Raw genomic sequence first — 15099 nt, forward strand, 5'->3', positions numbered from 1 at the left:
AAACACACAGAGAATAACCAATGATGCTAGAGACAGACTACTTAACGAACGCAGGTTCGGCACAGAAACCCCCAACGCAAATAATGGTAACCCATCATGGCAGAACGCCTCCAACAATTAGAGCTGTGGCAGTGGAACTGCAGGGGGTACAGGCAAAAACAAGGCCTCCTGCAGCAATTCATCTATGCCAGAGGAACCCCACCAGACGTAATTATGCTACAGGAAACAAACTGCACCCCTACGCTTAGGGGCTACACGTGTCAGGAAAATGGCCGTACGGCAACTCTCATTAGCAAACAAGTAGTAGCCATAGCACATAACGAAATAGAGGACACCCGGATCGAACACGTGATCACGGAGATAATCCCCAAAAAGAAAGCACGATCTAAAAGCACTTATATTTTAAACCTATACAGCCCGCCCAGACAGAAAGATGGGGACTTTATTAGGCTCTTTACGGAGGCGAAAAAGTTAGCGGGGAACAACACCCTAGTAATAGCAGGTGATTTCAACGCCAAGAGCCCGAGGTGGGGCTACAATAAAGACGACAAGAAGGGACGTGGCATTTGCGCTGCAGCAGAACAGGCAGAGTGTGAATTGCTAACCGACGAACATCACCCAACTAGACAGGGGAACAGCGTCAGTCCAGACACGTGCCCTGACTTAACCTTCGTAAGGGGCGCCAGACAAGCAGAATGGGAGAACCTGCTCGAGAACCTTGGAAGCGACCACCACATAATAAGGATCAGCACAACCGCAAACAATATCAAGCGGAAAATAGGCAAGGTCCGCCTAACGGACTGGGACGCCTTCAGAACACACTGCAAGCAGATCAAGGGCGACATTGTATCTGCGGAGGAGTGGAGCCAGCAACTCAGACAGATCCAAGAACTCTATACTAAAGAGGCGGATAGAACCGAACAAACTCCGGAGGTGGACAAGCGCCTCCTCAAGCTATGGGAGGCGAGACGCGGGCTCACCAAGCATTGGAAAAGACAGAAGTTCAATAGGAAGCTAAAGATTAAAATAGCCGAAATAACTAAACAAGCGGAGGAGTAGGCAACGCAGCTGGCTAGGCAAGGATGGCAGCAATTCAGCAACGCGCTGAACGGCACCCTCAGCACGGCCAGGACGTGGCAGATCCTCAGGTCCCTCATGGACCCGAGCAAGAACAAATCAGAAAGCGGCAAATCGATTCAGAGGCTGGTGCACCAGTACACGGGCACGGACGAACAGCTACTCGGGGAAGTCCGGGTCAAATGCTACGGCAGAGACCAGGTCGAAAGCTACCAAGAAGAGTACCAGGGCGAAGAGAATCCAACCATGGATCGGCCCATAACGAGAGAGGAAGTCGTCGAGGCGATCAGGTCGGCAACAAAAAACACAGCAGCGGGGGCGGACAGAATCAAGAACTCCCTCATAAGAAACCTCAGCGATGGAGCCATAGATCAGCTCACAGCCTACTTCAACAAGCTCTGGCAAGAAGGAACAGTGCCGGCCGAGTGGAAACACGCGGTAGTGGTAATGATCCCGAAGCCAGGCAAGAAACTCCAGGTCGAGAACCTCAGGCCGATCTCCCTCACGTCGTGCCTGGGCAAGATGTACGAGAAAGTAATCACAAAAAGGATCCAGTCGCACCTAGAGAAGAACCAACTGTACCCAGACAGCATGTACGGGTTCAGAGCCCACCTGTCTACGCAGGACGTACTACTCCAACTCAAGGAGGAAGTACTCGAGAAAATGCCGAGAAGTGGCGAAAACGTTGTCATGGCCCTCGACATAAAGGGAGCCTTCGACAACGTGAGCCACGCCGCCATCATGGAAGGCATCAACAACACCAACTGCGGGGGAAGAACCCACGACTACATCAGGGCCTTCCTGAGCGACAGAACAGCGACCGTGGGACTAGGCGAGCTGAGAAGCGACGTCTTCACCACGCCTTGCAAAGGAACATCCCAAGGCTCCGTGATATCGCCCGTCCTGTTCAATATGGCGATGATCGGGCTAGCAAGACGACTCAAGGAAATCCCGGGCATCCAACACGCGATATATGCCGACGACATCACGGTGTGGGTCACCCAAGGATCGTTAGGGGAGAAGCAAGACAGACTACAAGAAGCTGCGACCTGCGTAGAGACCTACGTCTGGGAGAGAGGCCTCAGATGTTCGACGGAGAAGTCGGAAATCATCAGGATCGGAAGAAATCCTACCAAAGCCTCGCTGGAAGTAGTTCTAGAGGGGCAACTGATCCAAGAACAGAACATGGTACGAATCCTAGGCATGTGGCTGCAGAGCAGCCGAAAATGCAGCCATACCATCAGCCTGTTGAGAAGAGCCGCGGAGCAGGTTGGCAGAATGATCAGTAGAGTCTCTCAGAGAAGGTACGGGATGAAAGAAGAAGATACCCTCAAACTCGTCAACAGCCTAATCGTTAGCAGAGTTATGTACTCCTTGCCCTACCACGCAACAACAAAGGCGGAGCGAGAGCAAGCCGACTGTATTCTCAGGAAGGCATACAAGATTGCTCTACACCTGCCCAGAAACGCATCAAACGAGAAGCTACTCCAACTCGGAATCAGCAATACCTTCGATGAGCTTGCCGAGGCTCAATTGGGGGCACAACTCATCAGACTCAGAGGCTCCTCTACGGGAAGGGCGCTCCTGAGAAGGTTTGGTCGGAACACGTGCGGACTCATAGACAGATACGCGGACGTACCGGACGCCCTTAGAAAGACCTTTAATGTGGGACCCCTGCCTAAAAACATGGATCCTAACCTACACGAGGACAGACGAAAGGCAAGGGCCGAGCAGATAGAAAGGAGGCTAGGCCGATCAGAGAACACAGTCTATACGGACGCCTCCATGTACGTACATGCAAGGAAGCGCTTAGCCGCTACGGTGGTAGTTAATAGCACAGGAGACATGGCCACATGCGCCTCAGTGGAGGTCGTGGGCATAACGGAGGCCGAGGAAATTGCCGTCGCGCTGGCGGTAGCAGAAGGCTATAGGAAAGGCCGATCCCTAAACATCTTAACAGACTCGAAAGACACGTGTAAAAACTATACGAAGGGCAGAATTAGCGGCATGGCCCTCAGGATAATCAGTGGGGCAGCAGCCTCTGCTGAGAAGACACCCATACAACACATAATCTGGGTCCCAGGCCACGCAGGCGTAGCGGGGAACGAAACAGCAGACAGCATAGCTCGAGGGCTTACATACCGAGCAGGCATGTCAGATGTTCTGGAGCTTCAGCTACTAGCATGCGAGGGGGGATACACAGAGACATTACGACTATACAGAGGGACTAGATTCAAGTACCCACCACCACACAAAGCCCTCACGAGGGAGGAAGCAGTCGGCTGGCGTAGGCTACAAACAAACTCCTTCCCAACCTGTACATCTATAACAAGATGTCACCAACTGCCCCTGGTGCGGCGACACACCCACACTATACCACATCACATGGGAGTGCGAACGAAATAAAGCATTCCACCAACACGAATTCCCGAGTGCGGAGCAATGGGAGAGCCGGCTCACCAGCAGCGAGCTCGCGGCCCAAAGGGCCTTAGTGCGGCACGCTACTGATGCAGCGCGACTCAGTGGAGCCCTGGACTAGGGGCCCAACCTTGCTGAAGAGAAGCCTCAAGTCGCCGGCGCCACGAAAGACGACGGAGGCTTCGAATCCGCGAATCTCTTAAAAGATCTAAATAAAAGTTTTCTACTACTACTACTACTACAAGACGCTGTCGCGTTCCACTCTTAGGGGCGAAGCTTAACATCTTAACCACACATCAGTGACCACACTTTAGATCAAAAAAGTGCCCCCCCTGAATTTTGACGGGTGTCCACCGATATATGTGAGACAGTTACTGCGTAATTTCCTTTCCTCAAATACAATTTTCATTTTCTTCATTACGGCTCCTCTTTATCTATATTCTTTAACTCCCACTTCCTCCCTTCCTCTACGGTGCGGTTCAGGTGTCCACCGAGATGACAGAGAATTACTGCGCCATTTACTTTCCTCAAAAAGCGTTGCGTTCAAAGGGCAAGGCATCGCGCCGAACGGGTGGTGGCGTTCCGTGGACTCCCTGGCAGCGCTACAACGCGCTGTCGCGTTCCACTCCTAAAGGCGAAGCTTAAGCGTCATTAATTAGCAGTTAATTAGTATTCAGGCAGTAATCAGTAATTAACAATTAATTAGTGATTTGTCATCACTTAGTAATTATATGTGACGCCACCAGTGCCACAGAAACAGCGAAGGTGGTGCGGAAAACGCTTCCGCCTGTACCCACTTTAGACAGTCAAAGTGCCCCCTGAATTTTTTTTTTGCAGTTCATCTCTGAACGCTGATAGGTCTGTAAGTTTTCAAATCCTTGGGGTCTCCTTTCTTATGGATTATTATGACTTCAGCGTTCTTCCAAGCTCCTGGTACGCTCTAGGTCATAAAGCATCGCGTATACAGGGTGGGTAGTTTTTCTAGCCCAATATTCCCACCGTCCTTCAGCAGATCAGTTGTTATCTGATACTCACCAGCTGCTTTCGTCCTCTGCATTGCTCCTAAAGCTTCCTTTACTTCCTCTTTCCCTTCTGGCGAGGTGTCGATTGCTGTCCCTACTGCCTATTTTATCAGGTACGTACATGCGGGAAGAAGACGGGACACAACAAAGGAACACACACGACATGTACAGAGAGCAACTTCGAACTTTTGGTTGTTATGTTTCTCTGTTTTATTGACACTGCTATTGCTACGATGAGTAAATTTTACGCGCTGATCACATTTTTGTTTTTACTTTGACGCTGCTTTCGCTAACAGATGTTTTAAAGTTGTGTTCATCGTTCACCTCAGGCATCATGATTGCTTTTGTCTTTGTCATTTTCTTTTCTTTTATATGATTATGAACTGAAGGGTTTTTTTATCAATTTTACACGTATTGCTACCTGGTGGCACACTTGGCAGCGGGATGCTGACATCAACAGTGCGTGTATTATCCTGTTAATATTGTGGTTGCCCAGCGCGGATATAAATGTATCTGCCTTCCACGAAAATAAACTAGTCGGAAGTTGCGCTCTGTACATGTCGCGCGTGTTTCTTTCTTGTGTCCCGTATTCTTCGCGCAAGTACGTACCCGTTCAAAGATAAACCAACACGCCCAGAAGTATTACTTGCCTGTTTTAATGATTCCATTGGCTGCTGTATAAATTTGTACAGAAGTCTTGGGCTGCCTTAACTATCTTATTCATATTGCTACTGACATCGCGGTCTTTGTGTCTTAGCGCATACATCTCGTTTTTGCCTATGCCTAGTTTCCTTTTCACCGTTTTTAGGCTACCTCCATTCTTTGGAGCTTGCTCAAATCTCACTGTACGAAAATTCCTTACGTCGGCTATCTTGCGCTTAATCATTAACTTTAATAGCTGTGCCAGGTCTCTTCTCTCTGCGAGGTTAGAAGCTGTCATGGTTTGGCGTTTGTGAAGTAGATCTTTCGTCTCCTGAGATCGCTTGCCGGTATCCTGTCGAACCCTCGTACGGCCTACCTCTTCTGCGCACTCTGTAATGATAGCTGTCAGATTATCTTTCATTCTTTGAACATTAAGGTCGCCTTCGGTTGAAGTCAAATATGAGTTCCGCAGAGATACCCTGAATTCCTCTGCTTTATGTCTTACCGGTAACTCGTTCATCGGCACCTGCTTTACTAGTTTTGCCCGCTCCTTCTTGAAGTCTAAGCAATTTCGAGGCCTTTCCATTCTGTAGTCGCTATAACGGACCTTTCATGAGACCTCCACATCCTGCTCAATGCCAGGTTGAGCACATAGTATCAAGTCTATTTCATGTTAATCTCCCCACTGGGGCTCTTCCACGTCCACTTACTCTTTTCTAGTTTGCGGAAGAAGGTATTCATGATCCGTAAATTATTCCTATCTGCGAATTCTACTAGTAACTCTCCCCTGCTATTCCTACAACCTATGCCATAGTCACCTACCGCCTGGTCTCCAGCTTGCTTCTTGCCTACCTTCGCCTTGAAGTCACCCTACAGTAAAGTGTACTGTGATTTTACTTTGGTGATTGCCGATTCCACGTCTCCATAGAAGCTTCAACTATCTGGTCACCATGGCTTGATGTACGCGCGTAGGCCTGCACCACCTTCAGCTTGTACCTTTTATCAAGCCTAATTACGATAGCTGCCACCCTCTCGTTGTGACTATAAAACTCCTCTATGTTGCCAGCTATTCTTGATTGATGAGGAATCAGACACGCAGTTCTCGTCTATCTGCTAATCCGCGATAAAACAGTTCGCGCCCTTCCTTTAGTACTGTATGCGCCTCATCTGTCCTCCTAACCTCACTAAGCCCTATGATATCTCATTTAACACCCGCTAGTTCCTCGAAGAGTACTGCTATGCTAGCCGCACTTGATAAGGTTCTAGTGTTAAACGCTGGTAGTTTTTTTCCTTCAATGGCAGCCTGCCCAGAGCAAAAGATTCTTTGCAGCCAGTTGCTCCGCAGCCGCTGGTGACTGAGGGCCCAGGGTTAACTGGTTTGTTCGTGTAACGTGGAGGCCAGGGTGGCAAAATCTTGCTCTGGTGAGGGAGTACTTAGCACGCGAAGCGGACGCTCTACCTCGGCGACATCACTGCCTGTCTCGATGGGTGGCAATATCCCGAAGCGGGGTAAGGCTAAAATACCTGAAAAGCAGAGCTCAAGCTTCGCATTGCCATCTATCGTGAACGTTTGTAAATTTTTTACCATTTTTTTTTAAAAGCCCAGCTTTCAGAAATTGTCATTCTTTGCGTTTTTGTCTCACGGACTGATATCTGACTCTAGAGGGTTCGTGTTCCTATCGTAACAGCATTTCGTTCTGTTAGCAGTTCGGGAAACACAGTTGGTTGATTACTGGTGAATACACTTCTGCCAGAACGAAACAATTCGAGATAAACTGTACCTTGTGGGCGCACAGGAAGTCCACTGGAGCAAAATGGTGGTTCGGGCTAGTTGGTACATCTTTAAAATTTCACCAGCGCTGCGACTAGGAACAAGACCAGAGAAGGAAGACAAGGACAAGCGCTTGTCCTTGTCTTCCTTCTCTGGTCTTGTTCCTAGTCGCAGCGCTGGTGAAATTTTAAGGAAGTCCGCGTAGATCACCGAAAAATGGAAATTTTTATAACAATATTACTTGCGGAGAAAAAACCAACAATTTCTTTAAACAAGCACAGACGACACACAAAAAATAAAAACTAAGAAGTGTAAGTGTTATTCAGAGGTAGAGCGCAGTCTATCGCGCGCTTATTACCGAGAAAAATTGGGGCCTGTTTAACAGTATTTGTTTTCTATTAGAAATCGATAATTTCCGGCAATGTCGCCACCAGAACATTAAACTCACGAACTGAAGCCTGGCGACAATGAAGACCTCATAGAAGAAAATTATAGCTCCCTAAGATAACCGATAGCAATGTCGAACATGTGCACTGTTTTCCCTCCAAAAAGGATGAAAGGCCTGTGGCCATTGTCAGGTTTTCCAACTGGACCCTCAGGTGCAAGTGGTTTGAAGCACGAAAGTGCGCCCAAGAAAAGGTGACGGACATCAGCCTCTATGAAATTTTGACAACAACAAAGAGACGATTGCATTGGCTGACGAGAACAAGGGCAAAAGAAAATGACTGCAAATCCGATTGCACTTCTGAGGGCAGAGTGTTCGTAAGAAAGGAAGCTGAACACATGCCGTCAGGATTGCTACCGAAAATGACCTGAGCAAGATTGTCTACATCAACCACTACGTGTTACTAAATACCATAAAACTAGGATGGCTTACCACACGACAACTCCTTTAATGACGTTCCGAATAGAAATCATATTTTCCATGAAACTGGGATTTTTTTTTATCTGAATGCAAGGATCATGAGAAACAAAAAAAAAAGACGTTGAGTTTTTGAGACGTGTTGAGACGGTTTTCAATTGCACTGTTCTTTTGAATGCTTGGTCTTTTCTGAAGCATGGTTCTCAAATTCCACCGATATAAACAATTTCTCTGGGGGGAAGAAGAAGAGGAAGTTCGTACGGGTTCATTATGGGTATGTGCCATTCTGTCGTAGGCTACAACAACAACAACAACAACAAAAGCGTGAAGACGGTGACAGCAGTGCAGACGACAAAACGAGCGCTGTGTCCAACCACAGCGCTGAAAAATGGAGGCTGCAAAAACCGCTAGGTAAACAGAATTTTTTTCTGCGTCAAAATAATAATTTTAATACAGTCAGAATTAGAATAGATTGGCGAATTAACGAAGAATTCTAGCGTATTTCTCTGCTTGAAGCCAATTGATCGCCTGCAAATTTTCTTGAACAGGGTGCACAAATGTTACACACATTTCTTGCACACATATTATTGGAATTAACATAACCAACAATTCTAGACAAGAGCATTTTTTAGCGGAAGCAGTTTATGACAGCAATTGTTTTTTCATATTTTATTTATTTATTTATTTACAGGTACCTTACAGGCCTCCAGGGAGACATTGAGTAAGGGGGAGCAATATACGACTATATGTGCAACAGTAGCTAGAAGAAACCAAAAATGCGTAGACACAAACACTGTTACATTCTAAAAGCTGATTACAAATTATCACGACAGTACAAAATACATGCAGAAAAACATTGAATAAAAAAAATAGAATATAAATACGACATAATAGTAACGGGAAAAAAAAGAACATGAGCAAATACACAGGAAGGCAAATGGGCTGATAAACAGGGTGTGACAAAAAAGAAAAAACAGGCATGACTCGGGCAAAGAAAACGTGCTAGGTGTTATCTATATAATGTTTGACCAGATGATTATGAAACGTGTCGTGGTTGCACTGTGATGCAATGCAGTTTGGAAGATCATTCCATAGACATATAGCACGTGGGAGCGGAGAAAAGTTAAAGGCGTGAGTACTGCCATAAATGCGCGTGTAGTTGAGGTTATTGTGCGATCTGGTTGATGAATAAGAGGGTCGTTGCAGGTGCGATAAAGGTGGCTGAGTGGCATGGATTAATTTGTGAAAAAGAGATAAAAGGGCTATGTCTCGACGAGTTCTTAATGGAAGGAGAGAAAGTTCCAGCTTTATTTGGGTAACGCTTGATTGAAAACTATAATTTCGTTAAATAAATCGACTAGCCCTATTTTGGATTGCTTCTAGCATGTCAATTAAGTACTTTTGGTGAGGAGACCAGATGGAAGACGCATACTCGATCTGAGATCTAACAAAAGTTAAATAGGCTTGTTTACGCACATTGGCCGTAGTGCTTTGTAAGTTGCGGCGCAGGAAACCTAATGATCGTGAAGCATTGGCAGCAATGGTGGTTATGTGAGTAGTCCAAGAAAGGTTCGGTGAGAAGTGAACGCCTAAGTATTTGTATTGAGTAGCCCGACCTAATATGTTGTTATTAATGTGGTAAGGGAAGTAAGAGTTTGCCGATTTTCGAGAAAAAGAGATTATTTTACACTTGGAAACATTTAGGGTCATTAGCCATGTTCTACACCAATCATGAATTAAATCCAGGTCACTTTGAAGTGAAATGTGGTCGTCAGTACTCTTTATGGATCGGTATACAATACAATCGTCAGCAAATATTCGTATGCGGGATGAAATGTTGCACGGCAAGTCATTTATGTAAACTAAGAAAAGTAAGGGACCAAGGACGCTCCCTTGTGGCACACCTGACGTAACATCAGAAATAGGAGATAAGTGATTATTAATGACTGTGAACTGTTGCCGATTTGAAAGAAAATTACGGAGCCATGACAAAGTTAGATCAACTAGTTTGAGCGCCGAAAGCTTAAATATTAAGCGACAGTGAGCGACACGATGAAATGCTTTTGCGAAATTGAGGAATGCACAATCAGATTGTAAGTTGTTGTTCATGTTCGAATGAAGGTCAGTAGTGAATTCGAATAACTGTGATTCACATGAAAAGCCTTTCCTAAAGCCATGCTGATTGGGGAAAAAGAAATGAACATATTCCAAGTGACCGTAAATATGAGACGCAATAATGTGCTCGAGCATCTTGCAGCAGACACATGTTAGAGAATTTGGGCGATAGTTTTCACGCGCATGTTTATTGCCACTTTTGTAAACTGGTACCACTTTTGCTATTTTCCAGTCATTCGGAAGCATGCCTGTTAATAATGACTGCCGAAAGATATGAAGTAAGATGTTACTAGACGCGGATAGGGCGTTCTTTAATATTTTGGAATTAATTTCATCGACGCCACATGAAGAAGACACTTTCAGGTTAGTGATCAATCGGGTTATGCCTTCGAGAGTAATATCAATCGGAGCCATGTATGGGTAGTCAAAATCGGGCACGCAAGGAATGTAGGAACTGTCTTCTCTAGTGAATACAGATGTGAAAAATGAGTTAAATGCAGTTGCGATGTCAGCATCAGAGTAGGGAATGTTGTTGTTGTCATGTATTGATATATCGTTACTAATGTTAAGCCGACCTATTACCTTCCAGAACTTGCTGGGATTGTTCTTGAGCAGTGCTGGAAGGTCTTGTGAGTAATATTTATCTTTAGCGTCGCAAATAGCAGAGCAGTAAGGGTTTAGCTAGTTTTTGTATTTATTCCAAGCACCTGGAGAACTCACGCGCTTTGCATTTTTGTACAGCCGTTTTTTTCTTATTTCTCATTCTGTGATGGAGTTTCGTGAACCAAGGGTTGGATTTATCATTAGTTATAGTGATGAGCGGGACGTATTTGGCTACTAATTCTGACAGCTTTTCTCGGAAGAGAATCCAGTTATCATTGATTGACCTATCTTGAAAGAAAGGCAGTAGTATTTTGTCGGCAAACTCTTCGAGTTCGGTGTTAATAAGGGCATAATAAGCTCTGTTGTAATCGCGAATTTGCTTTCTTGTGACTCCAGTGAAGGGAAGCGGAATGTTAATAGTCACTTGAAGCAAATCATGGTCACTAAATCCATCTAAGTATGAAATGTTACCGACTGTTTCAGGGGCTGTTGTAAAGATGAGATCTAGTATATTGGAGCCACGGTTGGGCTTGGTAACTACTTGAAATAGGTTAAAATCTAAAGTCATGTATATTGTAACGTACTTGCTGACGAAGGGGGGTTTATTAGTAGGCACGAAAGGGAAGGCCAGGCAAGCTGGGGCAACAACAGCGACAGACTCCACACGGCGCGAGCCCTACTTCGTCGTCGTCGCCCTACTTCGTATGCGCCACCTGGAAATACTAGGTGGCATTATTCCCCCCTTATGAAGAAAAAAAAAAGAGCGCTGTCGCTGTCGACGTAAGGGTGAAACAAAAAATAAAAAAAAAACAAGCAAACTGCCGCAACTGAAGCGCGCGAAAACATCAGCACGGTTGCGTCACCGTGTATAGTACGGCTTAAGCCGCACAACGTGCACAGTGTCAGAGTCGGGCTGTCGGCGTCGCGGTTGCGCAGCACCGTCCGGAACCACTTCATAGTTAACCTCACTCACACGCCGTACCACTCTGTAAGGGCCAAAATAGCTGGAGAGCAGTTTCTCACACAAGCCTTGGCGACGAACAGGAGTCCACACCCAGACTTGGTCACCGGGTTTGTAGTCAACCTGTCGGTGGCAAAGGTTGTAACGGCGCGCATCCGAGCTCTGCTGTTGCCCGATGTGCACGCGGGCCAGCTGACGGGCTTCTTCAGCACGTTGGGCAAACTGTTGGGCGTCTGGGGCGAGTTGGTCATCCTCTGGGCACGGGAGCATGGCATCAAGCATGCTCTGGACTTCGCGTCCGTACACAAGGCGAAACGGGGAGAAGCGCGTAGTTTCCTGCAGGGCGGTGTTGTAGGCAAAGGTGACATACGGCAGGACCTCATCCCAAGTTTTGTGTTGAACATCTACGTACATGGACAACATGTCCGCAAGGGTCCTGTTTAATCGTTCGGTCAAGCCATTGCTCTGCGGATGGTAGGCCGTGGTCTTGCGGTGTGTTGTGCAGCTCAGCCGAAAGATGTGGTCGATTAGTTGCGCTGTAAACGCCGTCCCTCTGTCTGTAATCACGTGCGAAGGAGCGCCATGTCGCAGGACGATGTTGTGCTTTAAAAACTCTGTGACTTCTGAAGCTGTGCCACGAGGGATCGCCTTGGTCTCGGCGTAGCGAGTCAAATAGTCGGTAGCAACTATGATCCACTTATTGCCGCCCTGCGACAAGGGGAAAGGGCCGAGGAGGTCCATGCCGATCTGGTCGAACGGAGCGCGAGGGGCAGTAACGGGCTTGAGAAAACCCGCCGGCTTAAGTGGGGGCGTTTTCCGGCGCTGGCATTCTCGGCAGCTTTTAACGTATCGTTTGACATCAGCAGAAAGTCCAGGCCAGTAATACATGTTCCGCACTCTGGCGAGCGTACGTGAAAAGCCCAAGTGGCCAGACGTGGGCTCATCGCGGCAGGCGAAAAGAACGTCAGATCGGAGGTCGGCTGGAATGACGAGAAGGTAAGGTCTATCGTTGCCTCTCGAGTTCTTCTTGTACAAGAGACCTTGCCGCAAACAGAAGGAGCCAAGACGTCGAGAGAAGTGGCGAGGTATAGCCGTATCACTACCTGCAAGGGCGTCAATGAGAGGGCGAAGGTCCGAGTCCGCCCTCTGCCGAGTCAGTAGGTCGGAGGCGGTGAGAGTACCAAGGAAGCCGCTGTCGTCATCGGGCGCTGCGTCGGCAGGATCAACTGGTGCACGCGACAGTGTGTCGGCGTCTTCGTGTCTGCGGCCGGACTTGTAAACAATAGTAATGTCAAATTCCTGGAGCCGTAAGCTCCAGCGTGCCAGGCGTCCAGATAGGTCTCGCAAATTTGCCAGCCAGCATAGGCAGTGGTGATCGGTGACCACTTTGAATGGGCGGCCGTAAAGATAAGGGCGAAACTTCATGGTGGCCCACACGACCGCAAGACATTCTTTTTCAGACGTGGAGTAATTGCTCTCGGCGCGGGAGAGAGTACGGCTAGCATAGGCGATAACTCTCTCAAGGCCGTCTTGGTGTTGAACAAGGACCGCGCCAAGACCGATGTTACTGGCGTCGGTGTGGACCTCGGTATCGGCATCTTCGTCGAAGTGCGCAAGAACGGGAGGTGTTTGAAGGCGCTGGCGGAGCGTAGAGAAAGCGGTCTGTTGCTCAGTGGTCCAGACAAAGGAGGTGGTATTCCATGGTGAGGCGCGTCAACGGCTCAGCAATCGTGGAAAAGTCCGCAATAAAGCGCCGATAATACGCACAGAGACCCAGGAAGCGCTGGACAGCTTTCTTGTCGGTCGGAACGGGAAAACGTGCGACGGCGGCAGTCTTTTCGGGGTCCGGCCGCACTCCCTCAGCGCTCACAACGTGACCCAGAAATTTCAGCTCTTCGTAACCGAAATGATACTTCTGGGGCTTCAGGGTAAGGTATGCCGAGCGGAGGGCTTCGAGGACAGCCCGCAGGCGCTGGAGATGTTGGTCAAACGTTTCCGAAAAAACTACGACGTCGTCCAAGTAAACAAGACAGCTTTGCCACTTGAGGCCTGTGAGGACGGTGTCCATCATCCGTTGGAACGTAGCCGGGGAGGAGCACAAACCGAAAGGAAGCACTTTGAATTCATAGAGGCCATCTGGAGTCACAAAGGCGGTTTTTTCGCGGTCCCGTTCGTCTACTTCAATTTGCCAATAGCCGCTCTTTAAGTCAATGGATGAGAAGTACTTAGCGCGCCGTAATCTATCCAGCGAGTCGTCAATGCGCGGCAACGGGTAGACGTCCTTTTTGGTCACACTGTTCAGTTTGCGATAGTCGACACAAAACCGGAGAGTGCCGTCCTTCTTCTTAACAAGGACTACAGGTGAAGACCACGGGCTTTGGGAAGGTTGAACAACGCCATCGTCAAGCATTTCCTGAACCTGAGTTTGGATAACCGCCCGTTCTTTAGCAGAAACACGATAAGGCTGCTGTCGTATAGGGCGAGCGTCGTCATAGGTGATGATGCGGTGCTGCGTGATGGGTGTTTGAGGAACCTTCGAGGAGGAAGCGAAGCACGACTTGTATTCCTTCAGCAGCTGTTCCAAAGCCAGGCGTTGCTCCCGAGACAGGTGGCAGTTTATGTCGACGTTTTCAAGGGAAGGTTCGTCAGTGCCGGCTGCCGCGGACGCAAAACAAACGGGAATATCGGTAACAGGTTCGGCAGAAGTGATAGCCGTTCCTGCAAAAAGGTGCCGGTACTCATTAGAAAAATTAGTGACCAGGACCGCAGACCGGCCACCACGAAGCGTCAGTAGACTGCGAGCGGCGCAGATGGCTTGAGTAAGCAGGAGTGAACGGTTAGCCTCGGCGACTGCTTCTGCGTCATGCAAGTCGTTGCAAGTGACTTCAACCAAAACACTGCTCCGGGGCGGCAACGTGACACTGTCTGCAGAAACACGAAGGGCGGCACTGCGATGGCAAGATTCGGCGAGGTGGGTCGCTTTACCGGTCGAAAAGGTGATGATTCGTCGGCGGAGGTCGATGACAGCACCATACTCCCGCAGAAAGTCAATGCCGATAATGAGATCGCGGGAGCAATTGCATAGAACTACACAACTGACGACGAACGTAGATCCCTGAATCTGAACGCGAGCCGTGCAAATACCCTTTGGAGTAACGAGATGACCACCGGCAGTACGGAGATGCACTACAGAACAAGGCGTAAGGACTTTTTTTAGAAGAGTCGCCAATTTATCACTGATAATTGAATAGTCGGCCCCGGTGTCCACTAATGCACTGACTCTGTGACCGTCGAGAAGAACAGGTATGTCCAAGGAAACGCAGCTGTCTTGGTCAGATGACGGTACTATCTGTTCACGGTCGGAGCGTAGCGGCGACGGCGGGAGGTCTTCAGCGCAGCGACTCCCAGCGACCTCGCCCCCGAAGGGCGCTGGTCTCAGTTTTCCCGGCGAGGGCTCGGCGAGCGACCCTGTACTGCTCGCGGGGAGCTGTGCGGGTTCGGGGAAGAGCGCCGCGGAGAAGATGAGCGCGGCTGATGCGGCGCACGGGCTGAAAGTCGCTGTTCCGCGAGGAAGTCTTCAATGGCTGGAGGCCGGTGGCCAAACCGGGGTCTGGGCGAATCGGCGCGA

The sequence above is a fragment of the Amblyomma mixtum genome, chromosome 10, assembly GCF_055824585.1.
Source record: "Amblyomma mixtum isolate Tamu chromosome 10, ASM5582458v1, whole genome shotgun sequence".
In the NCBI taxonomy this organism is placed as follows: domain Eukaryota; kingdom Metazoa; phylum Arthropoda; class Arachnida; order Ixodida; family Ixodidae; genus Amblyomma; species Amblyomma mixtum.